The sequence below is a fragment of the Lissotriton helveticus genome, chromosome 4_1 (genome assembly GCF_964261635.1).
Source record: "Lissotriton helveticus chromosome 4_1, aLisHel1.1, whole genome shotgun sequence".
NCBI classification, from domain to species: Eukaryota; Metazoa; Chordata; class Amphibia; order Caudata; family Salamandridae; genus Lissotriton; species Lissotriton helveticus.
Window position 1 is genome coordinate 1378189534 of NC_136063.1, and position 24225 is coordinate 1378213758.

The following is a 24225-nucleotide window of genomic DNA, read 5'->3' on the forward strand; positions in this document are numbered from 1 at the left end:
CCTGATATCAGGATGGGCCAGAACCACTCGAATATTTCATAACAACAATAGTCCTGCCATCCAGTGGACTTTCGGACCCCAGGGGCCAATTAGGTGCAAACTCCCTCACTGCCCTCAGGGGAGGCAAAAAATTATTGTTTGTCCCCTTTGAGGCGGGTGTATGTCCTAATGTCAGATTGCAACACTGCATTCCTTTCCTCTGCCCCAAATGCAAAATACCTGGGGGCATATTTATGAGTTCTGGCGCATCTCTGCAAATCAGCAGGGATGCGCCAGAACAAATGCGTCACGCAAAACTACCCTTGCGTCACGGCGGATGCGCCGCATTTACAATGCGGCACGCCGTGGCGCAAGGGTAGGCAGATGCGTGACGCATCTCGTGACGTAAGGGCGGCGCATCGCTGGAGTCGCGTCGCAAGCATGACGCGACTCCAGCAATGGTGCCTACTGGGCTTTCTGCTTCCTCTGTAGGGCAGATTGGCGGTAATCACCCTATCTGTCTTGAAGTGGGGGGCAGAAAGTCTGCCTTGTTGGGGGGGCATGGCTATGCCCATAGTGGGCAGCCCCACCCCAATATTTTACAATATTTTACTAATAAAACATTCCCCTGGTGTCTTGCATGCTTTCCCCTCCCAGGAAGGAGGGCGGTTGATTGCAGATAATCACCACCATCTACCCTCAGATCACCATACTTATTTGGGATGGGGACGTGGCCATGCCCATGGTGGGCAGCCCCCACCCCTTTATTTGTAAAAAAAATCCCTGGTGTCTAGTGGGCTTCCTGCCTCCCCCGGGAGGTAGATTAGGGTTAATCACCACCATTTGTCCTTTTTTGTCCTTTTTTGCGGGGGAATGGCCATGCCTCTTTGAGGTCTGCCCCTACTGCTTTAATTTTGTTTATAGTAATAATTTCATGTCAAGTGGACTAATTCCATGTCTATTGAGGTAGGGCATGACCATATGCACTACATTTTTATAAAACAAAATACCTGGGGGGTGATTAGTAGAGCGGACAAATCGCCACCGCCCGTATGACGGTGTTGGTCCGCCCACCAAAAGTCACCGCCTGCATGAATAACTTTTCCCCCGCCACATTTCCACTGTTAGGCAATCCGCCCAATTGACTACTGGGCAGAAAAGCACAGCAATATGGTGGCGGTGCCTTGCAGGCCCCGCCATCCATATTACTATGATGGCGGTGAAGTGCCTTTCAATCGAGGTGACTCCACCATGGAATGGCATGCGTTTTTTTCATTGGGGGGCCGTTGCGGGCACCCACGGTGTTGGGGGGTGCACATGGGGGGTACCTATGGTACTCCCCTGCATTTGCATGCACAAGGTGGCAGGCACCACAGGGTGCCTGCCACGCTGTGCATGTAAATTTGAGACATGCATATCTTGCATTGTGGCGGGTGCTGCTTCTAACAATTCCCGCCACAATGCAATGTATGCGGGATGCCTCCGCCACCATGGCGGTTGCATCCTAATTGCCAGTGCGGGACCACCACACCACTGACGGCCGATCCCAGCACAGCTAGGGTATGTCCACCCGCCATCCTAATAGTCCCCCTGGTGTCTAGTAGTCCTTCTCCCCTCTAGGGGGGAGATTGGGGATAATCACCCCATCCAACTCCCAGGGTGGGTAGAAAGACAGTCTGCCTGTTTTTTGGTAGGGTCATGGCTATGCCCATTTTGGGCAGCCCCCACCACTATATTTTTATTTTTTTAAATAACCTGTTGTCTACTGGGCTTTCTGCCCACCCGGATGACCAGACTGGTGGTAATTCTCTTCATCCACCCTCTTTCGTGGGCAACAAACTATTGCCATGTACATTTGGGGTGAGGGCATGGCCCTGCTCTGGTGTGCAGCTCCCATTCCTATATTTTTATTTTAAAAAGAAATCCCTGGTGGACTTTCTGACCCCAAAGGTCACAATAAGAGAAACTAGAGAAATATCAGATATGGAAACACAAACCAATTGTACTTTGAGTACTAACCTCGAATAAAACCCAGCGTGAATGATGTTTGCTGAGAGTCATAACACACCTCCCGAAGCTTAGAATGAGGACTCCCAAGTAGCTTAACCCCAGAGCTCCAAAGTGAATGGGACAAAATAGCACACCCTGGCCAGCTGTATTTTTCATGTCTTCACCTGAAATTACACGTACACTTTGCCCTCATCTCTTCCACAGTGTGGACTCTATACGTTTGTGTGTCATGTCATTTCTGCGTGTGCTGTACAGAATGAACACACTTTAGTACAGCACACTTCACCACTCCTTCTCAGTCATTCACTGATATTTCTCACATAGAAGGCAAGTATTGATTGTTAGTCTTCAATGTACTTGTTTAAGGGCCTTATTATGAGTTTGGTGGTCTGGTAGACTGCCAAAACCATGGTGACAGTGCTGCTACTGCTGTACTGGTGGTCCAACTGTCCTACTACAAGTAGGGAGGTCGGACCCCCATGGGACTGCTGCTGCCGCCAGAGATCCATGATCCCTGGTGGTCTTGCAGTGGTCTTGAGGTCACAATATGCTTATGGGGGCCGCTGCGGCCCCACCAAGCATATCAAAAGTTTCCTCCTCACCTCATTTTTCGCAGCAGTAAGCCCGCCGTGAAAGGTTTGGCAGTGAGGAAACCAAGTTTGCCTCTGAACCTGGGGATACATGCTGGAGGCACATGGTGTGCCCCCTGTCTGCATGCACCGCAGTTCCTGCAGGCCATGGGCTTGACAGTCAAATCACTGCAGGAATGTGGTTTGGTGTTCCCATTGCAGAGCCTTTTTCATAGGCAACCCTGTGGGACCACCAAAGAACCGCCCTCGTGTGACAAAAAACATCAAAATCTGGTGGGTGGTGTTCACACAGGTTTGGCGGTGCGGGAGTGGGGCAATCACTGGGGCAATCACACTCCCGCACCGTCAAGCTCATAATAAGGCCCTGTGTTTGCCAGGAAGCACCACCCACCCTGATATGTGGTTATTTTGTTTGATTCAAGCCACAACCTCACTGCTTCTTTGTTTACTTAGGAGTATCAGTTCAAAATTATTGGTACAACATGTGCTTATTCATAATCCTGTTTGGCCTCTTGGCTATTGTTCTTTAACTAGGCATGGCCATTTGATTGCTTGGTTATCTTTCCTTAAGTGAGTAGACCAGTGTGAAGTATCACATCTTCTGTGTGATGCAATAAGCCTGCTAGTAGGGAAGCGCTTCTCCTTCTTCCTGAGATTTTCAATGAGTTTGTGTGCTGAAGTTAACATTTAGTACTGGTGCGCTGCTGCTGTTAGAAATGGGTTAGAACTTCTGTCCTGCTATTTTGTTTGCACCTTGTTCACATTGTCAGTTACTTCTGCTGTTTGAGGGTGCTGCGGGAACAGGGATCCAGAAATCAGGTTAGTCAAGATCACAGGATATCTCTTCATCCAAAGCACCAATTGCCTAACAAAGGGTGTGGTGCATAGGTGAAACTTTTTGTGGAGTTCCATTAAAAATCAGCGCTGAGATTATGGCAACTCTTGCGAGGAGCCACACCCAGAAATTTCTAGTCTGCCTGTATCATGGTGCTGAAGTGATTTGCATGCCTTCTTATCTTGGCCAACGTAGATGCATGTATTATGGCCATAAGTTCTATTTACTGGTCAGCTTTCAAGGCAAATGCACAGACACTTGTTATCATCAATCTTTCTACACCTTGCACCTCCAGTGATGTAGTCATGCTGCTCAAGATTTATGTAATAGCATGTAAACTGGTATGAGTGTGCTGTCTAGAGTTGCATCACAAGTGACTTTGTAATTACAACAATGACGTGGTTGGGTACAATTTGATCAAATATTCACGAACATTAAGTTCAAATGATGTTCAAGTAATATGGGGCCAGATGTATCAAACAGTTCTACCCATTCTATGTCTCTTGGAAAATGTGTTTGTACATCTGGCCCATGAAGTGGCCAATATACCCTTCAAAGCAGGAGATTAAACTGACCCCTAAACACATTCAAAATTATCCCGAGCCCCCAAAATTCAAATCCTAAGTCTCCAAAGAGAGTAGATGAAGTTATGGTCTCTTTGTTTTCAATCTTCTTAATGTGTCCAATACATCCAACAGGAAAAGGTAGCCAACAGGTGTCGTGTCTATGGTTGGTATACCACTGACTTCATCAGAGTTAATGATTCGATAGTAGATGAGCTGAAGTACAGCATACAGATATTGGTAGTGCCTCCAAATATCCCTATTTTTCTTTGTGTCTGCCAACCCATATCTCATGCAATTTCTCCAAGTAACATTGTGTATATGAGAATATGCCTGGTGGTGCGGGCAGCAGAATCACCAGAATATTCATGCCAGTAGCAGACTGCCGGTCCAGCATGATCCTTTATCCCAGTGGAGCCGGTGGTCTCGTGGTGGTCCAACTGCCACACATACTGCTGATGGACCTGCAGTGTGGCGGTGGTCGGACTGCCACTATGAGTACGGAGGTCCTGTGGACTACTGTACTAATAATTAGACCCTTAGTGTTTGTGTCTTCACCTGGCTTTACTGATGTAATTTTCCCCATGTGCCCCTCAGGGGGGCGAAAAGACAGAAATGTGTGAGGCACGTACCTTGTTGGTGGATACCTGACTGGGGATTTCTCTTCTTTGGCAGTCCCCAAGCAGGAATCCACAGGGCAGATGCCCCATTGGAAAGAGGAGAATTTCCCATTTCCAACTATACCTCTCCCAAATGAATCAGTGCTGGAGGACAGAGATATACCTCCAAGCATTGATTCAGTGAAAGTAAAATAAGCCCATTGCTCGTTTTACTTTTAGAAGTAATGACAACACTGCACTGTTCACACTGACTGTCCTTACAAGCAAAAAAAGCTCAGGCTGCTCTGGGAGGTCTTCCAAACCTCTGCACCAGAGGGGCCATTCTAACTCTTCCCAATGCCGGCCAATGGCCAACATCCGCACCAAAAGTGTAAAGGACTACTTTTATAACACAAATATTTTGTGCTGAAAAGTAAATATTTTAGCTGCACTGCATGACTTTTCAAGGATTCACGGTGTAGATAAATTTGCCCCTTGGTGTTTGAGCCAAAGTCCCACTATCCTCTTTATGAATCAGGTACACCACCCTTTGAACAGTATGTAATGGTCTATGATTTGTAATCATTGAAACATACCAAACCTTTTCACAGTTTTGAAGGAATGTCCTTTTCATATCCCTTGTAATTTGCGATTCTGTATGGATCACAAAACAAAGTTTACGATTGGGAAAACTTTTCTGACCTGTAAAACGGGGTTTGTACATTGGAACTAGACAGTTTATGGTCACAAATCCTGTGATATTGCAAATCAGAGGGTTCGCAATAGCAAAATTGCTTAGTATATCTGGCTGATAGTCCTGCAAATATAGTGAGAGGCCTGACTTTGATTTTCCCCATATTCTGAGTTTGACTGCCTCGCTGGTTCTTCCAATTCATGATATACTTACATTTCAGATCAAATATCTCTGACTGCCAAGAAGGGAAATGTGAAACCACAAGCATCTCTAAAACGCGTCTATCTATTTTAAAGTAAATATCAAATCTGAAAGCTTAGAATAAAGGCCCATTTATAGATTGGTGAACTTTCTGCCAGTCCAAGAGATCAAAAGAAACTAAAGCCCGATTGCGATGTCGAGTGGAAAGCCATCTGACAACTTTTCAGAGGCTTTCAACCTGACATCGATGGTTTCCCTCTGACTGCAGTATTATAATACTGGAATACTGGAGCTTGGAGTGAAACCCATGGGGGGATTCCACTGTGCTTCCTATGGGCTCAAGGAGCTCTTCGGAGCATCAGAATTACATATAATCCAATATTGATGGCGGGGCCAGTTTTGGATCTGCTGTTGGGATTATGAGGTCACTTTCCCACAGCCTTTCCATTTTGGCCTTTCTGACATGGAAAGGCTGTTACAATGTGACTTTGAGAGCCCCTAGCAGAATTTGGTCTGGGGGCACCTATGGTGGCCCCTAAAACATCCCTGCACCCCATGGGGTCCGCCACATGGTGCAGGGATGTTTACAGACATCCATTTTTCAATGGCAGCTTGTGCTGCAGCCTTTTTCCACCCACTGAACAAGCTGCCATTGAACAGTGGATGTTTCAGACTGCCCTATGGGCGGCCGCATCCAAATTCTGCGGGTGGAACCGCTGACCTATGGTCAGCAGATCCAGTCTGTAGCAGTGCATCAGACCAACATCGTAATAAGAGCCAAAGTGTCTATGCCCCTTCTGGAAGACTGTCTACTTATTAAACACCCCCATGAGGTAGGTGAGGATCCCTATGCCTTCTACAGAGTAACCACCATGGTGCCATGAGTGAAGGCACTGATGCCTTGCTGAGCAGGCACCATGCTTAAAAAGCAAGTTGCCAAAGATTTTTGTTATTCAATAAAAAACTCTTTAAGTGTGAGTTATTCTTCAAAAAACTAAAATGAGTGGCTATGATTTGCTGGTAGTTGTCTCCCAGTTCATGGGGGTCATTTCTATAATATTCTGTTCGGAATTTCATGCTTTCTGTGATAGTCCTGAACTGCAAAAATATACTGCGGAAAGACAGCCCTAAAGAGGGAGAACATGCTGATGTATACTGACTGATTGCCCTTTGGCAGATGGGCCATCTGTCAAAGAGTTCTGCTGGCAGAGCCAGCTGAGTTCCCTTCATCTGAAACCTGGCTGTTTGCCAACCTCTAAATGTGGGTGGCGATCCAAGATTAAAGTGAATGGGACATCCACTGCTTTTTTGGCACATGTCTCACATCTACCAAACTATGAATAACCTTGTAAATCTTGTTTCTAGAATAAAATTAAAATACAACCAACATTCAAAACATGATTAATTTATCACTATGTTGATCTATATGTGATGGTTTTTAATCAGTTCATTTTGCATTTGTCACCCTAAGTGGGACGGGTATGCCCAGACATGGGTCTCATGCTCACCAATTCCACCGGAGCCAAATTATCCTGCCTGATGAGGGGTGATACCCCAAAGCCAGTCCAAGGATGTTTTTTTTCCAATTCAGGGAGGACCTGGCTTAGCAGTTCAGGCTTGACTGTTCCCACTGGGAGCAGGGTCAAGACTGATTTGCATATGGCTGGATCCAAACTGGAGTGGTATGGTGAGCAAACAAATTAATGGATTTAGGCCCAGATGGGGGTGAGTGTTTGACATTTTTCAGCATTCTGTCCATCATTTGTTCTAAAATGGGAGGAGTATGCCCAGACGTGGTCCAGTGCTCACCATGCCACTGGAGTTAAGCTATACTGGTTGATGAAGGGTGATACCACAAAACTGGCCTAAGATGCTTGTTCTGGATCAGGCAGGACCTGGCCCGGCAGTTCAGGTTGGACTAGTCTCATGAGAATCAGGGTCAAAACTGATTTGCATATGGCTGAGTCCATACTGGAGTGATGTTGTGAGCAAACAAACAATGGATTTATGCTCAGATCTCTGTACTGGGGGTGAGTGTTTGACATTGCACAGCATTCTGTCCATCATTTGTCCTTTTTGCATTAGTTTTAATCCTGGAACACCATTTAAATTGATGACAGTGGGGCATATCAGCAACAGATTCAAAAAAATGGAGGGTCCCCTGTTTTGTTTTCAGGGTAGGGGAAATACAAACATACAAAGAAGCAAATCCCTGTTAAAATAGTCGCAGGCTAGGATTGCTGTAGGAGAGCTGAACAGGGGTGTAGGGCTAATCTGATACTCAGCACATTGTCCACTGGACACAATAGACAATAATACAGGGATTAAACTAATCAAATTCACACAACATATAAAGTAAAAAACGCTAGTACTGAAATGATTAAAAATTTGTACACAATTTATTAGGAAACCTCCCAACTGGGTTACAATCTAAAATTTTTGCAGCAATAGACAGGGCATGTAGAAAACGTAATGATAATAGACCATGATGTTAAATCTTGTTATCTGTTTATAGATAAAGAAGTCAAATGTTTGTGTCCTGAAGAAGGTGTCAAGACCAATAACACCGAAACGCCGCGTCGACTTGTTTACAATACTTTGACTGTATAAATTTCATAAGGTTGCCAATTTTTCAATGGTTTTTTATTTCTGTATATGCTGCTGCAAAAATTTTAGATTGTAACCCAGTTGGGAGGTTTCCTAATAAATTGTGTACAAATTTTTAATCATTTCAGTACTAGCGTTTTTTACTTTATATGTTGTGTGAATTTGATTAGTTTAATCCCTGTATTATTGTCTAGTGTGTCCAGTGGACAATGTGCTGAGTATCAGATTAGCCCTACACCCCTGTTCAGCTCTCCTACAGCAATCCTAGCCTGCGACTATTTTAACAGGGATTTGCTTCTTTGTATGTGTGCATATCAGCAACAGCCAGCGATAATTATCGCTAAGCCCTCCATGTGCCAGGATAATTATCGCCGGCTATCGCTGGATTTTATCGCAGAGATAGCGCCTTATCATCAACGCTTCTCTCCAATGCGATATAAAATCCATCGAATGCAGAAAAATGTGCGATTATCCCTGGAAATCCAGCGATAATTGCACAGCGATAGACAAATCCTTGATGATAGGGCAGGGTGAACTTAGCCATACAATCCACCTCCTATAGGATATAATGGCTAAGTCAGATTCAAAGCAGGCATAAGGAAAGGAGCGATAAGCGCGGTTAACGCTACCTTTCTTATCGCCATGCAGGTTAGCGAGCAGCTTGCTGATAGGAGATATGTCTGGTAGTGACATTTCTCATGTTATTTCGGTGAGGAATGCCCACTTTGCATGTCATTAGAGATGCAAAGCTGGGCATTAAGGGAAAGGGCTCTGAGGCATGGATTCACGCATTAGCGTGACCTTGCTGATAGTGTGATAAAATTATCGCCGCTTTTGGCCCGAAAACAGACGCTAAAGCAGAGATAATTTTATCGCGGCGCCTTATTGATATGCCCCACTGTTTGTCTATGCTTTTTCTGTTATTTGTATGATGTCATGGTACTTCTATCAATGCTGTTTCAGAAATGTTTGCAATATTTTCTTGCAGTGTATCCTTCCCAATGCTATTTGAAGCGATCTAATGTCCCTCATTTGAGTATGGTTTGTGTTATACCAAGCACATTAAATGATCCAGTACTGGGGGGAGGGATATTTGATAACAGGAAGTTGGGGGAAACCTGTGATTGGTTGCACACGATACACAACGGTATTCCAAGCACATTTTAAACAGTGTAATAGACACAAACTAAACTGTAGAAACTGTTGGAATAGCTTTCTCGAGACAATTTCATTTATATATGAAGACACAAAAATACATTATAATAGATATACCGATATGCCACAACTTGGCAAATTACTACCAATTAAAATTTAAATGGGCCCATCAAGTCGGATTTGACTACTGTGGATCTGAAAAATTCTAACGAAAGCGTTTCCAGACACTTTTGAACTAATAAAATGCCTGACATTTTCAAAACATTGATTCTTCTTTAAATGAATGCCAATGAATCATTTTTGAAAATGTTCTTTCATCAGCATGACATTATGAGTGCTAGCAGATTTCATGAAAATGGTATATTTTAGTGTCAACAGTGACAGTTTGGCTTTTCTTGCATGCTGATAGACAAGTCTATGTTGCCTGTTAATTATTCGTAATCTGTCATTGAGAAGGTAACTAAGCAAAACAGGTGCCTGTCCTGGAGCACTCTTCACAAGATAGTTTCTGCCCCTTAATATCCATAGTCAGGTAATTAATCCGAAGTATGAGAATTCCCAAAATAGTCTGGGGCAGAAACAATCAGAAACAATCAGTAGGTATCTTTGGTTATATTCAGAGGTATCAAAGTCAGGGATGATTTATGGCATTTACCATAGTTGACTGTGCAGAGATGTGAACACACTAGAATTAAACAATTGAAACATACAGCTAGACATGTGAGACGCATAAAAGAGAAAAATACAACATTGTGTAGTTCCTGTCTGTCAAATGTACTTGAAAGTCTAGCATGCACCAAAATGTATAGTTTGATATAGACCATATCTGGTGGAGCTGCAGAATTCCAACTACCACAGAGATACATTTTTTTGACTAAATGTCCTATCAAATGCCCCATACTTTGGATTTCTCTTTTTCAGTGAAATTGTACATTAGTTGTGCTGCTGTGTTGTTTGATGAGAATAGATTCTTGGTAAGCCACCTTTCCAAAGCATGGTTGACCTCCTTTAAGAGGATTCCCAAGGAATTTCATATTTCATGAAGCAGAAGTGTCTTGAAAACAGGCTGCCCTTTCACAGGGGTGAGAAGCAGTAGATCACCGAAGACAATAACATGTTTTCCTCCAAAGAGCACGTCTTACACTGTTTTTAAAATCTGATGCATTCATAAGTGTACAATGGCAAGCATTAAGTTGGAATTCATGCTCACCTCATCACTGATTAAAAGCTTCAGCTTCTTCAAAACTCTTGATACCTTATGACAAGCTTCACCAGATAACGTTGGATATTCCAGCTCATTGTCATGTTCAACAGGTAGCATAAGTAGTCAGTGTAATGTAATTCCTTTAATGTTGGATCTGTGAATACACATTTTAAATTTGATTCTGTAGTCTGCTGTGGATAAGCAGTGCGTAATTTCATTAAAAAGCGTTTCCCAGTCCCAGCTTGACCACTGATGTACAGTAGAATTGGTTTACATGAGGAACAATCACATTCTTTTTTTTGTCATGCAGAAATTCGTGCTATATTTTATGTATCACTTTGATGTACATTTCATTCTTTTTGTTGTTTAGCTGTGCTACTAAGTGTTCAAAATCCACACTTTGATCTCTTGCTTGTTGCATTGCAGTTTCTAATTCACTCATGGCCATGGCTGCTTCATTTTGAATAATTGGTTGCCAAGTGGTTTTTGACTCAGTGGTGCAGAACTTTGACTGCTTTTTGAACTCTCCTTAGCTACTTCAGCAGCAATGACTTATTCTTGTTCGAACTCATCTTTAAAAATGTGCTAGTAGTTTGAAAAGACTGGATACTAAATGCTGTCTTTTACAGCAGTGAAAGAGTCTTCGTCACATTCATGGACTTAAATAAGTTCGGACTCAGCAAGGCTTGAACAGTTGCAGAAGTGCCAAATAGAAAAACTCTCTTTTCTCTGCATTTTGGCAACTCCGTTTTGTTTTGTTTTGCTGTGTCTCACCAAACAACCATCACATCCAAGTACTGCATATTTTCTTATTTCTATGTTTTCTGTCTCATTCCTTTTGTATCTGCGGGGTTGAAGAACTTCATAAAAGCACATGGGTTCTAGAAGTGGATTCCTTCTTGGATAGTACATATCCAACATGTTTGTCTTCATAATGCCTGTGCTTTCCGGCTCAAACTCCCCTAGATACTGAATCTCTGGTAAGAATTTAACACTATTTTCCTTCTAGTTGGCAGGCCTAGACTTACACAAACAATTCCCTTTGACTTTAAGAACAAACTAGTTAAGCTCACCAGTTAAAGCGTTCATAGAAACCAATCTCTCTATAGGAAAGTGTTTTCAAGCTGAAGGTGTACAATCTTTTAGATAGACTCTTTTTGCAAAAATCTCCTCCTGCATCTCCTTTATCTCTGTCTTCTCTGATTTTGTAATGTATGAAGTGACGTACTGAGCAACAGCAATAGAGTTGTCAGCAGCAAACTGCATATCGATATTTGTATTCCTCAACTTTAGAATCACAGAGCTGTAGTCATTTATGTGTTTCGTGGCCTCTGTTCTTCACAGGTTGAATGTGTTTTTGGGTGATTTCTGAAGTAATGTATGTCTGACTGCTCACATAAAACTTCACTCTTCCTAGTAAAATCACAGGTCATGGGAATCCAAATCGACGTCTTGTGTAAAATTTCCCTTTGCATCTCTAGTTCTGATTACAGCATTTACTACATCTATGAGTTTGAAACTGTAGAAATTGTTGTCTCAAACCTGTTTCACCACGGTCTCTTGGGATGGCACATGTCACATACTGTTGTCTGAAAGACATCACTGCCTGATTACTGTCTGTTCCAAAGTTAGTGCACCCTTTACTATAACAGCATGTGAGTTTTAGGAGCACCTCTTGCTTGGTACTCTTTCCTCCAAAAGAAATCTGTAACTTCACCATGAGGAGGATTACTTTTGTTGCAGATGAAAGACATCTTAGCTTGAAACTTGTGGAGAAAATATCTGCAAACATTTGCTGCATCCAAGGAGCAAAGTTCTCCTGATGTCTTGACTTTGGTGCCCTTTTTTAAAATCAAATTTAATTGAGGATTAATACATGAACAATTACCGACTCCAGCCTTATCCACATCAATAACACGTTACAATGCATACATTAAATCACAGCTATATAGCTGTCCTCAATACTTCAGTCTTGAAATATCCCAAACTCCCCACCTCCCCTTCCGTTCATGAGCCGTGCCTCTAAATGATACAGATAGCAATTGAAAAATTATAAGCAATACTGTCTAATTAATCTGACTATTCACGCCATAGTTGTTGTCAGTGAAATGTTTATGATCCTAAATGACACCAGTGAACACAGCAACCGTGTTCAAGGGGGCGCAGCAGTAGGTGAGCCCCCTGTTGTGTTAGTTGGTGACTGATGTTCTGGGTCTCTATAATCTACCAGAGTTTCCCATGCCCTTGCCATATCTATTGAACCTAGTCCCTGCCTACCCTCTCGCAGCGGTACCTGCCCCTCATATCTTTCAAGCTTGCTGCGCCAAGTTATAGTTCAGGGACCCCCATGGCTCTTCCAGTGTCTAGTGATTTCCCTCTTCACCATTATGTAAACCAAGTCTTGGAATCTACTTGGACCTTCGCCCTAGAAGTGTGCAGGAACCAGTGCAGGAGACAATGGCCAGGTGAGCATGGAACCTCCTTCAATATGCCTTCCGCCACCACTCTTGTTACCTCTACCCATTAAGTAGTCAGAGAGGGGCAGGTCCATAACATGTGTGTGTGTTCATCACCCACCTCCCCACATGTTGGACAGGACGCGCTGGGCAGATTAAAACATTTGATGATGCACCCTGAAGTTAAATATGCCCTATGCAGGGTAACAACATTGATTAGTTTAAAGATACTTTTGGTATTCTCTGTAGAATTGTCTCTGAGTCTCCATCTGGTATGTAAATCACCAAGTCTTCTCACCAAAAGATTCTCAAGCCGTCTATGAGTTGGAGCATGTCTTCCCACATTGATCTATAAAGGCATGTGACTGCTTTGTCAGTGCCCGATGACGTTGAAATATACTGACAGGTTTAATGAGAATGTGGCTCCAACCAGCCCAACTTCTAATGTTTACGTATTGCTGCTGTTCCTGCCCTATGAAGTAGAAAGTCACTGTAGGAAAGTAGGATCTGCTTCTTATGGTTACCCCCACTTTTTGCTTGATGTTAAACTGTCTTTTTTTAGTCTGACTGAGATCCTGCTAATCAGGACCCCAAGCTATCTGCTTTCTCCCTAAACAGTTATGCCATGTACTTAGGTGCACTCCAGATTGGATACTGGGGTACCCTGGTCAGTCCCTAGTATATGGGACACATGTACCTAGGGCATAGGTACCACAGAGACCTCCCATGGGCTGAAGCATGTATTTTGCCACCCATGAGAGGTCATGCAGAATGGAACTACAGGTCTGCCATTGCAGCCTGTGTAAGATGGTGCATGCACCACTTACTTGAGATATAGGTTTACTATATCTATAGGTCACCACACTTAAAACCTATCAGTCACCCTTCTAGCAGGCCTTGACAATCCTGAAGGCAGGGTGCTGGGTTTTCAGTTAGAGGGTGCCCCTGCATGAGCAGAGCACCCCTGCAGCCTTTGGAGACCATTCTCTCGGGTTGTTGGTGACGCAGCCAGACATATAGGGAGAGGTGAATTATATGCTCTTGTAAAATGCTATCTCAAAAATGGCTGCAACAAGACATCTTGGAATCATACCTCCACATCGGTAACTGGTGTGGGAGGTATGATTCCACCCTTCTGAAGTGGTACCAGCCTGTTCGATCCAGGCAGCACATAATGGTTGCTGCCGACCAGACCACATATTTCTACCCTCCTGCTGCTAACTGAAGCTTGAGCAGGGGAAGGCAGGACAATAGGCATCCTGTCACAGGAAGGTGTGACCACATCCCAGACAGAATTTAGTGTATTGGTGCTTGTTGGGTGCACTTCCGAAGTGCTTGAAAGTCTGCAACTGGGGCACACTTGGTGTGCCTGTGCATAGTCCAGTTCAAACCAGTCCTGGGAGCCATTGACGCTAAACTGGATAAAGGACAGGGAAGTATCCTCCCCATTGTCCAGACCCTCCCCTGGGAGGGTCCCATGAATCTGACCTACCATCTCCCATAGGTACTTAAGGGCTTACAGGGCTGAAGGAACCTAGATTCGACGTGGACAAGATTCTGAACCAGAAACCACTGAACTTCGACTGTCTGGACACTCTGGATAGGGGGCCTGGGCGCGCTAGCCAATAAAGCATATTTTTTAGCATCACAGCTGCAATGACCCTCACACTGGACTGTGGAGCATCACATGGGCGGGGCAACCTCTGACGTGGGACATATACCCCTGCCAGCGCTTCAACATATGCTATTACCTGCCACTAAGCTCCAACGCTCCTACCCACTACACGTGTCAATAGTTTGGACCTGTATGCTGCGAATACATCACATGTCCTGGGGGAAATCTCTGTATGCCCCACTGCTTCCTTTGGTAGGGTTCCCCAACAATGAGAAATATTACACAGCCCCAAACCCTACGGGTGTGGACCGACAGCTCACTGACAGAGCTGGAATCCCTCTTCGAGGAAGCGCAACTGTGACCCTATAATCAGCTGGTTGAAGAATATGACCTCCCCAGGGCAATTCCTGTTACATAGACGCATTGTAGCCAGCAGTCGCTGGTTTTGGGATCCGAACGCAGGAGAACCACCGACACACCCAGTTACATACCATAATTCTTATGGGGGCGGGCAGAAACTTAGTCACATGGCTGTATAAAGCCGTTCGGGAACTGCTACTCAAGCCCCTGACTGCACTGCAACAAGCATGGGAGAGGACACGGGTCGGCCGTTACACGACAAGGAGTGGAAACAGGCTATAGAATACCTCAAAAAGGTTACCAGAAACGCATGCTTCAGGAATACACAATTTAACATCTTACACAGGGCATACTTAACACCAGAGCGCCTGCACTGCTTCTATCCAGATATACAATTCCTCTGCCTCCGATGCTCGGCTCCAGCAGTGGACTTCAAACACATGTTCTGGGGGTTTCCCATACTACATTAGTACAAGGATTACATTCATGAGACGCTCCATGCAACTACAGACGTCCCAGGAGTTACGTCATGAGAGGCGTGCGCACTAGGCGTGTTTAGAAGACGAAAATCTGATAAAGTACAGGTCCAATTCATGTCACTCTCCCTCCTCTGGCTGAAAAGAGGAATAAATATGCTTTGGCGAGCCTGAGAAGGACCCCCAGTGGAGGCCTGGGTGGGAGCAGTTAAGAAATGGGGTGCAGCAGAAGAAGAAGCGATACAGGACGACAAAGTGAACATGCAAACATCATATTTCCATGGAATGGGCGCAACTACTGTACCAATATAGCCAACAAACCACACGGGACGAACCGGACGAAGCACCCTAAACCCAGGCAATAGCTATCACAACAATAGGAACCCTTGAAGGGCATACCAAAGTGGTACGCATACAAACCAGGGACGCCCCATAGCAACTCTTACATATGAACACGACCCCTGAATAGTTCAAGGGGAATCATCACTCCCCCCCGCATTCACAGCTGTAGATCGCCGGATTACTTGGCAAACTTGAATAGAAGACCTGCTTCCCTCACCCGCCTGGACCCCCCACTGACCCTGTATCTATACCCCAGTTCAATACTCAGATTACCAGTTAGAGATACTGGCCAGCAGTTTGGCATCAACATTAGTTGGTTGAGGAAATAGCCCAATCGAGAGGACAGAAAATCACGGCTTCCAATTACACCAAAGGCATGTGCAGCTCCTGCACCAGGGTACATGTTTATAAGCATTTTACCTAAAACACACAACCAACTGTAGATTACCTTAATATGCCTATACTCCAAGGTCAGTACAGATGATCAGTGGCTATTATGTATGGAGATTACCACCAATGTACAATAAACTGCCAAATCCATGTCATTGTACTTAATTATGTGAACCTGTGCTTCTCTGTATCTGAATTATTAAAGTCTAATAAAAAAAAGGTAAACAAAAAAAAACATAGCTGCTCTTGGGATAGGGTGATCATCTGTCTTGGTGACAGAGTTGTGCGCTCTATAGTCCACATAGAACCTACTTTCTCTCTTTCCACCCTGTGGATGAAGTTTGGGTTTAGAACCACTGGGCCGGCCCAAGGACTCTCAGAGGGTTAAATAACCCCTAACTCACGCATCATGCTGACTTCAGCTCTGATACGTTCCTTGACTTCATCAGACTGTCAATAGATTTTGTTCTTGACAGGTGTACTGTTGCCAGTGTCCACATCATGGGTACATCAGTTTGTCTGACCAGGGGTCAAGGAAAGGTGCTTGCTTGCAACCAGTCTGCTGTTGGGCAGTGAGGGTGTCTGAAAAGACAACTCCATCCACGGACCCATTTTTGGGGCTGTATGAGAGGAGGTCAGGGAGAGGTTCCCTCTCTGTCTCCTCATCCTCATCAGTAACCATCAGCATGGTGATGTCAGCCCTGTCATGGAAAAGCTTGAGACGTTTCACATGAATCACTCTTTTGGGTGTCCTGCTTGTTCCCAGGTCAACCAAGTAGGTGACCTCACTATTCTTCTCCATCTGTCCTGAAGAGCCCTTGATGTCAGTGGCTCCAAAACCCATACATTTTGCCCTGGTTGAAATACTACCAGTGCAGCATTTTGGTCCTACCAGTGCTTCTGAAGCTCATGGCTGGCCTCAAGATTCTTGAATGCCTCTTCCATGTACTCAAGAGGATTTTAATTGTAATGAAGAAACCATACATATATTAATGCAATGTTCTGTTATTATTGACTTTCAGTTACCCCCAACGAAGGGATATAAATAGCCCGAAATGCATTGGATTGAAATAAAGATTCGCTGCTTTGAACTATTGTTTGTATGGGATCGTATTTCCAAGGAGGCCTGGATGGGCACATGTGAATATGTGAAGTTTCCTAAATACAATTTGTTTAACATGTGGATAAATTTCAAAAAAAGAGAAAGAATAGCAAGATAATGGTGAAAAAAGGACAAACATAATTAAGGTGTAAAAGGATGATAAATTGGTTGGATTCGATATCCAAAAATATGCTGTGCTTCTGGGAGTGGAGCGGTGTTGAAGCGCTCCCCACTTGGCTTTTCTTCCATGTACTCAGCCATTCTGGATCTTAAGCCTAGTACTAGGGGCCAGATGTAGGTGTCCAAATACCGGTCGGAAACGGCCGCAAATACCGATTTTCGCCCGTTTCCGACCGGTATTTGGACATTGGTATGTAGGGGCATGTAAAATTACAGAATCGGTAATTTTACCGATTCTGTAATTTTACTGATTCGGTAAAATACCGAATTGGTAAAATTACCGATTCTGTAATTTCAGATGTAGGTAGCACTGTTTTCAGTGCTACAAGGGTTTAAGAATTCTTAATTTACCACCAACTAGTAGTTGGTGGTAAATTAAGAAAACCATTTAAAAAGCATGTTTTTGCTTTTTTAACAGTGCCATGTTGCAGACATACATGCCCTTAGGGCATGTATGTCAGCAACATGTGCACCCATGCACAATTGAGGGGTGCAACAGGGTGTCAAAGTGACACCCTGCCACCCTTCAATATTTCCCCCAATTACCGAATCGGTATTTACCGATTCGGTAATTGACATTGATTCCTATGGGCCTCAAGGCCCATAGGAAACAATGGCAGTTACAGACTCGGTAAATACCGATTCATTAATTACCGAATCATATCGATTCGGTAATTAATTAGGTAAATATACCTACAACCCGATTGCCAGTTCTTAAATACCGAACCGGTATGATTCGGTATTTAAGAATCGGTAATCGGGGATTACCTACATCTGGCCCATAGTCCACAATGTCTTGTTTTGTTTCTAGGAGAAGCTTCTCCCAACCCTCTTTTATAAGACAGAGTGATCCTCTAACAGGATGACCAAACAGAAGTTCAAAGGAGGGATTCCCTACTCCCTTCTGAGGCACCTCTCTCTAGACGAAAGGAAAGCATGGTAATAGGACATCCCATCTCCTTTTGAGTTTTTGAGCGAGCACCATAATCATGCCTTTCAATGTCTTGTTGAATCTCTCAACAAGGCCAATGGTGTGTGGGTGCTAGGGTGTAGTAAACTTACACTGCACTCCACACTCTTTCCAAATGTGCTTTACGTAAGCAGACATAAAGGTGGAACCTCTGTGTGAAACCAACTCAATAGGTAACCCAACCTTGGTGAAGACACCAAGGAGGGCCTTGGCAACTGCAGGAGCTGTAGTAGTCCTAAGGGGAATTGCCTCAGGATACCAAGTGGCATTATCTACTACCACTAGAATGAATGTGTTTCCTGGTGCTGTGGGAGGTTCAAGTGGACCCACTATGTCCACAGCTACCCTTTCAGAGGGAACCCCAACCACTGGTAGTGGTACCAAGGGTTTGACAGATGACACAAGAGCTGACAACTCCTTTACTTTCTGAGACAGCTGGGGCCAGTAAAAGTGGCTATCTAGCCTTTCCCAGGTTTTGGTTAGGCCCAGATGTCCAGCTATGGGGATGTCATGAGCTAAAGTTAGTAGGTACTCCCTGTACGTCTGAGGCACTACCACTCTTCTAGTAGCTCCAGTGTTGGGGTCTCTGGCCTCATTGTACAGTAGTCCCTCCTCCCAATAAACTCTGTGGGTACCACTAACATCTCCTTTTTCCGGGGTAGCAGCTTGCTGCCTCAGGCTTTCAAGAGTTTGACAGTCCTGCTGTTCAAGGCACAGCTCTTCCATAGAAGTTCCCCCTGAGACCAAAAGTTCAACCTGGTAATGGTCAAGCTCCATGGGCTCAGTTCCCTCTGAGGTGTCCAAGTTCTCTCCCTGAGGAGAGAGGTCCTGATCCTCTTGCTGTACAGAAGCTGATTTACCAGTCTTCTTACCTTTTCTCTTAGAAGGTTGGGCCATACTTTCAGGCTCCAGCACTTCTTTTTCACCCTGTGTTCTGCTCTGTGCTCTTGTTTTTACATACACCATTTCAGGGATGCCCAACATTGCTGCATGGGTTTTCAATCTTACCTCAGCCAATACTGAGGTTTCCAGGTCACTACCAAGCAGACATACAGCTAGATGCTTTGGAGAGACCACTGCCTGTATCAGGCCAGGAAACCCTCCTCCCCACCCCAGTCTAATGTCACCATTGCATGGTTAGTGGTAACACTGTTAGCATTAGTGACTGGGTAAGTTCGCCAAATCAAGTATTGCTCTGGGGAAGCCAGTGTATCTCTCACCATAGTGACGTTGGCACTTGTATCCCCCAAGGCTTCTATTCTAGTCCCTTTGATCCAAGGGTATTGCAAGTATTTCTTAAAGTTGGATGGCCACATAGCTGAAGTGACAAACTTAACTTGCAGGTTTATCGGGCCCTTTTGAAGACTTCGGATTTTTATCTTGGGGATTCTCACCACCTTCCCCCAGGGGGAGGTTTTGTAACCCATTTCTTTTGGTCACCCCCAGTAGTTGTTTCTGTCACCCTTGTCTTGACCCAAAGGTCTGCCTTCTTTCCCAATACTTGGTGAGACATTAGACCTAGGTCTACCAAATGCTGATGTAACTTTTGGATGAGGGGGATGGCGCCTCCCAGTGACACTGTGACTGGTGCTCTCGATGGAACTTTTGACGGTGCCCTCTGGGCAGAAACCATAGCTGTCTGTACTTACAGTGGTGCCGAGCAACCTTGGCGATTCCCGGTGGAGCTGTCCGATGCAGCTATAGAGGAAATTGGCTCTGGTTGACCCCTCGGCTGTCACCTACCCAGCCAGACATTGGACATTGTTTTCCTTGTCTCCCAGTTGTGTTTCTTTTCCCTGCACTGCCTCCTCCCTCTGTAATTCCTTGACTGCCTCCCCTTTTCCAGCCTGTCTTTTCTGTGTCCCCTGAAGTTCTTTCACCCTTGCCGTTTTTTCTATGTTATGCTATGCTTTAGTAACTCATGTAACTATGTTATACTGTTTTCCTTTCTATGTTATGCGACGCTCCAGTAACTGATGTAACTATGTAACAATGTTCTGAAGCAATGTCCTACCTCATGTAAAGCGCTCTGATACCTCCGGGTCTAACCAGCGCTATATAAAACTTTACAAATAACTTTTAGTTAGTGCTATCACTTAAAATATGTTCTTTTATAAACAAATTGTAAAGTTCATTGAAATCATGCACATTGTGTCTAGTTAACCAACCATATAGTTGTTTACTGAGTAGTCAACGAAGTTAATCCAGGATTGGTTTGGGGTTTTGTGAGCCCCCCTGAATCTAAATCTGTATTCCTCAGTTAAGAGTCCAAAGCCCTCAATCAGAGTTCTCTTCATGAGGTCATCAGACCCAGCATCTGCCACTGAAGGGGTTAAGAGTCTGTCTCTGCAGTTACCAAATAACAGTTCCCCCCTAAGTGTGACTTCTTCAATTTTCTCATTTCACCGACCTCTCATTTCACAGACCCTCTCAAAGGCTGTGAACCATTTTTTGATATCATCACTCACTTCATATATAGGAAAATGCCTTTGGGGATTTTAGGATCATAAGATTGCTCTTTATCCTTATTAAGTGAATTGCTGCCACTATTGATGAGTGCTAAGCCCATCTCTGCTCTCTCTCTCTCTAGGGTCAGGAGTCTGGTATCTGGATCCAATTTTGCTAGAAGGCTGTCCTCTAAGCATGGGCGGATTTTGCGGATCCACGATTCACCGATTTGCGTATTCACGGATCGTGGATCCGCAAAATCCGCGGATTTTGCGGATCGGCGGATTTGGGGCGGGGCTTCCATGCCAGGACCATCGTGCCAGAATGAACCCTGCCCTTCATATTTATTCAAGAAGACGCCACCGTTTTGTGCCATACCTCTACTCAACTGGGGTACTTTCTACTGGATAATCAGTAAGTGCTACCTCGTTGGGTAAATGTATAGTGCTTTTACTACACTACAGCTACCTAAAGTGCCAGAGAGTTGTCTACAGCGACCAGGTGTGTGTTACTATGCAATCGCGCAGAAGGGCGCAGGGGTCCCTTGAGTGAGCTACATAGTGGGTAAATGGCGGGAAGACGGTGCACACCACGAGTGTGTGGGCGGGGCCAAACGAACGGGGCTTCCATGCGAGTGCACATGCCTCTTGTGTGTATGAAAGGTCAGAGACCGATCAGAGCAGCAGATGAAGATACAGAAGCTCCTGGCCACAGGAACAGCACGAGGATTGCACTCGTGAAAGTCAAGGATGCAAAGGCCTCTGTCCAGCATCACAGCTGATTTTCGATGGTATATTTGGGAAGAAGGCACATCTGCCCAGCCTTGACAACATTCACGATTGTTTTTTGGGCCGATGAATGAGTCACTGAATTTAAGCTTCAACTAGGGCACATGATTAATTGATATCTGTAAGTGCTTGCGGTTGAGGTTTAATTTTTGTGCCAGGACCGTCGTGCCAGAATGAACCCTGCCCTTCATATTTATTCAAGAAGACGCCACCGTTTTGTGCCTGTTGTAACTATTTTACGATGGCGCCGGCAAGCTGCCAGCGCCATCCTAAAATAGTTACTAAATTAGCTTCAACAGGAAGCTCTAATAGATAAAATAAAGCAGGCGCTCGAGCACCTGCTTTATCTTATCTATTAGAGCTTCCTGTTGAAGCTAATTTAGTAACTATTTTAGGATGGCGCTGGCAGCTTGCCGGCGCCATCGTAAATTAGTTACAACAGGCCAGCAAGGCTTGAACTTTTGCCCCCGGAATCCGCCGCTCGCGGATTTGCGAATTCGCGATAAATTCGCGGGAGTTCGCGGATCGCGAATTTACCGAAAATTCGCAAAATCCGCCAGTGTAACGGATTTTGCGCTCATACTTACTGTCCTCCTCAATATCCTCAGTAGTGCTTGATCCACCTGTGTGGGCTCTAGGTACTGAGAGGTTGATTCTTGGATTCAGGGCCACTGGGGCCCTTTTCTCCCTATGAAGTGTGTGTGTGGGGGGAAGGGTTGATCTACCTCCTCATCCCCTCCATCTTCTCCTTCATCTAAGAGGTCTTCACCATTTTCAGAGGGATGGTCCTTAGCATACCCAGCCAACAGCTCCTTTAGCTTTTGTTTGGTGGGATGGGGCCTCATGGTTATGTTTTTAATTTTGCATAGGGACCTTACCTCCTTGAAAGACAAGTGAAGGTAAGGGGTGAGGTCAAGCTCCTCAACCTGGTCCTCTATGTCATTGTGGTTATTTTCACTACAGCTGGGTTCTTGTTAGGAGACATTGTTAAAAAACATCTAAACCCTCTTATCCCTAGCTAAAGTGACTTTTTATTTTTCTAAAATTCTAAAGGGACTTAACCAAGGCCCTAAAAAGACTGTTCGTAATTTGGAAAAATGTGTCAATTCAAAAATCAGAATTGTAAAGAGAATTCAAGAGTACTGTGGTGTGATCAGGTGGTAACCAAGTTAGTCCAACAAATCCAAAGTTGAATATCCCACTGCTGATCCACCAATGTAGGAAGCTGGCTCTGTATACACTATACCAAAGTTAGTTATAGTGTGCACAGAGTCCAGTGGAACCCCAAAGGTAGGCAGAGGTAAAAGTAGATAGCTCCTTACTCTTGATTTGTGACAGTGTGGGTGAGCAGCAAGGCTTTATCAGAGGGTAGTGTTAAGAATTTCATTTATTGTACACACTCAATCAGCAAATTATGTCACACACTCAAAGTCTGAACTCAGACAAATTTTGTCTTTTTAAAAATATTCTTTTAGTCCTTTTATTTCCTAGAACCAAGCATGCCTGGCACAGGTAAGTGATAAGTACTTTGCAGTAATAATACAGGGATCACTGACATAATCTAGAATGACAAAATATAGACTTACCAAAATATAGTCACCAAAATACAGAATGCCAAAATATCGAATTCCTATCTACAAACAGGTAAGTACAAACATATCGAATCCAAAATATAGTCTGTAAAAAATATAGTCAGTCAAAATATCGAATTTTTTTAAATGTCTTAAAAGTAATTTAAAATTAATGAAATAATAAATATAATTAACTAAAACATACTTAAAAATACTCAAATAACCTTAAAATTAAGATATAATTAATTTAAGTTATTAATAAAAAATGTACAATATTTTACCGTAGGATAGCTGGAGGGTAACATTTAATATTACCACTCCAGTGAGTGCAACAGTAGGGAAAGCGTTGGATAGCATAGGGGTAAAAAATACTATTCCCACTCCAGTGAGTGCAACAGTAGGGAAAGCGTTGGATAGCGTAAGGGTAAAAAATACTATTCCCACTCCAGAGAGTGCAACAGTAGGGAAAGCTTTGGATAGCGTAGGGGTAAAAATTACTATTCCCACTCAGTCAGTCAGTCAAAGTTTATTATGTTTTGGCTCTCAATGAGGGCCACATAAAATTAGACACACCATTATACAGTTAAAATAATAAAAAAATAAAAAAGTAACAACATACAACAAGAAGAAAACACTACGATTATCAGCGATTAAAGCAAACATCAACATCTCCCTGTCAACATTAATAAATATTTAAAAACCCTTTAAAAAATTTAAAAATTCTGAAACAGAACAATTCATTTGGAGGGCTGTAAAGTGCATGTAGGAACAATTTAGCATTTACAATTCCCAATTGTAAACAAATAGGTTTTAACCATTTATGGCGCAAAGAGCGTAATACAGGACAAATAAACAAGACGTGATTGCGATCTTGTACAGCGTTATTACAAAAATTACATAATGGGGATCCCCCATACCACTTTGCTAGGAGTGAATTGAGAGGAAGCAAATCATGTCGTAAAAGGTACCATAGTCTACGAACTCCATGGGGAATATTCCAAATAAGATATTGTTGGGTCTGCTTGGGGATATATGTTTTTAGAAGGGATTCCCTGTCATATAATCTGGGTTGGGCAAGGGTATCCAACTT